The sequence below is a fragment of the Callorhinus ursinus genome, unplaced genomic scaffold (genome assembly GCF_003265705.2).
Source record: "Callorhinus ursinus isolate GAN/ISIS: 27379988/994484 unplaced genomic scaffold, GSC_fseal_2.0 scaffold1, whole genome shotgun sequence".
In the NCBI taxonomy this organism is placed as follows: domain Eukaryota; kingdom Metazoa; phylum Chordata; class Mammalia; order Carnivora; family Otariidae; genus Callorhinus; species Callorhinus ursinus.
Genome location: NW_027397063.1, coordinates 99,899,774 through 99,902,489, shown reverse-complemented (window position 1 = coordinate 99,902,489; position 2,716 = coordinate 99,899,774). Strand labels below are relative to the sequence as shown.

At 39.9% G+C, this 2,716-nt stretch overlaps 1 pseudogene; it reads right to left on the bottom strand.

The window, feature by feature from the left end:
• Window positions 1-564: 564 nt before the first annotated feature.
• LOC112822352 (uncharacterized) lies at window positions 565-1,334 on the bottom strand (annotated as a pseudogene).
• Window positions 1,335-2,716: the final 1,382 nt, after the last annotated feature.

The window sequence follows — 2,716 nt, the reverse complement described above, 5'->3', positions numbered from 1 at the left end:
GAAAGGCATCAATAAAGTACATGGGCAAAATCTTGATAATTAGTAATGGGTGATGTATATATGGAAGTTCATTAACTATTCTCTCTTGTGCATGTTTGAACTTTTTCATAATAAAACAAAATCAATCCACTTGTTTCTATTAGTCAACACTCTTTTTACTAATAGTAATAAGAAATTTCAAATAAAGAAATATGATTCTTTAATACTGTGGTTCCTGTATTGATGAAGTCTAAAAATATCCTGAGCTAGGCTGTGTATCTAGGCTGACTGTGCACTGGGGGAATAGAGGGTAGGGAGCAACATTGGGGAAAGAGTACTTTTTCTAGGTACTTTAAGCATAGTAGCATTTAATCCACACAATGACTCTGGAATTTTTTTTTTAAAGAACCAAAAGAAATTTATTCATAAAATTTCTTACTTGACCAGTGGTGAGAACCAAGAAACACTATACCAAGAAATGCTCAACTAAGAACCCACTAATAGTCTTTAAGCTGATTCATACAAGAGAACAACCAGAGTAGCTCTTGATTTTTAGGCTAGAAAGAACGTCCTTCTGGATGTCTTTCAATTGTACAAGGACATACATTTAACCACAGGGGTCTGTGCAAGCAGCATCGTAGTATCTGTAGACTTAGTTGAGTCACAGCTTCCAGAGTGCTATGCCTTGTCTACCTTACATAGCTGTTCCACCACTCTTGCTGATTTCTTTGTTGGCTCCTTTCTCTTTTTCTGCTCCTTTACTGGTGTTTGCTTTCTCTCTTTCTCTTCTGCCTGTCCACTATCAGTTCCTTTCTCTCTTCCATGGTTGCCTTCTTTCTCTTGTTCTTTGTCATGAACACTGGTGTAAACTGCTATGTTATAGCCTTCCTGGTTCCGAGCAATTTCAATGGCAAAAAATTGTATCCTGGGGGCAAAGATGGTGTTTTCCTCAGTTTAACCCTGGGAACAACCCAGTCGCTGCCAAGTACCATAGTTGAAGTCTTCTACAATCCCGTCAAACTTCAAGCAGAATGGCCTCCACTTCTCTTTAGCTGATTCTGATTTGAGTTCTTCTGGATCCAACACATCTATCCTGAGTTTCTCAAAATTCTCCTGAAACTCTGAGTAGATTTGGTCATCCACTTTGGTGAGTTTCAGGAACTGTGTGGGTCAACTGATGAAATCAGCTTGTAGTAGACCTCAGCATGCTGCACTGTTTTTATGGCCCAAGCCATCTCAATTTCAGGGTCGTTGCCATAAGACTCAGCTGGAGAGAAAGAGCATGTGCCACAGACACCAGTTCCCCAGAAACCGGCTCAGCAGTTCCACTAGTCGTCTCCATGTTGCGCCCCACAAAGCAAGTGCCTATTTCCCAGAAATGGATTCTGTTGATGCAAAAACTGAGATCTAGAAAGAGATTAAGTAACTTGCCAAATTCACACAAATAATAAGTGTTGAAATTGGGATGTGACTCTAGATTTGAGAACTTCTAAATTTTATTCTTTCTTAACCAGACTTGTGGGTATTTAGGGTAAATTTCTGAAGAAATTTCAACCACCACCATTAATGTTAATAAAAACACTAAAACACAGTTGTGATCTTGTGTCTTTGCTGCTAAAGACCTTTAAATGTTCCCTTATTAGCTAAGAGAGAACATCAATTCTGATGTGTGCTCTTTAATAAATGGCCCCAGGCCTCCCCATCTGACTTCAATCCCCACAAGCCCCTCCATATACACTGTGATGGTTAATTTTTTGTGTCAGCTTGACTGGGCCATGGGGTACCCAGACATTTGGTTAAACATTATTCTGGGTGTGTCTGTGAGGGTTTTCTGGATGGGATTCACATTTGAATCAATAGACTGAGTAAAGCAGATTGATCTTCTCAATGTGGGTGGGCTGCATCCAATCCACTGAAGGACTGAAGAGAACAAGGCAGAATAAGAGAGAATTTGCTCTCTCTGCCTGAATGTCTTCAAGTCAAGACATTGGTCTTCTCCTGCATTTGGATTTGGACTCAGACTTGAATTTACATCATCAGCTGTCCTGGTTCTCAGGTCTTTGGACTCAGACTAGAACTGTACCATTGGTTCTCCTGGGTCTCTAGCTTCCTGACTGCAGGTCCTGGGACTTCTCAGGTTTCCTAACTGCGTGAGCCAACTCCTTATAATAAATCCCAATCTCTAACTCTCTCTCTTTTTCATATATGTATATTATAATTGTTAACAAAATACTATAGAAATATTTAGAAATATGTACATTAGGGGCATTATCTGGTGAGATCCCAGACAGAAATGGGGAATATGTTATGGGAAACTGGAGGAAGGGCAATCCTTGTCATAAAGTGGCAAAGACCTCGCTGAATTTTGTTCATGGTCTAGTGTTGTTTGGAAGATAGAATTCGCAAGTGACAAAATTGCATATTTAGCTGAGGAGATTTCTAAACAAGTGTTTAGAGTTGGTTCCTCCTCATTGCTTGTACTAAAATGCAGGAAGAAAGATGAAAAGGAACTAAAACTTGAAGATTTGGAAAGCTCTCATCCTGCCCATATTGCAAATAATGAGAAAGTGTGTTCAGGAGAGAACACCAAAGGCTGGATTATCACTCGGTAAAGAGATTATAAGGTTGTATGTGTAGGGACATTGCCAGATTAGACTAAAAGCAAGGGAGACAGAGACAACTTCTAGCCAAAGCTATAGGAGTGGAATCATCCAGAGCCACAGGGGCTGGACTATCT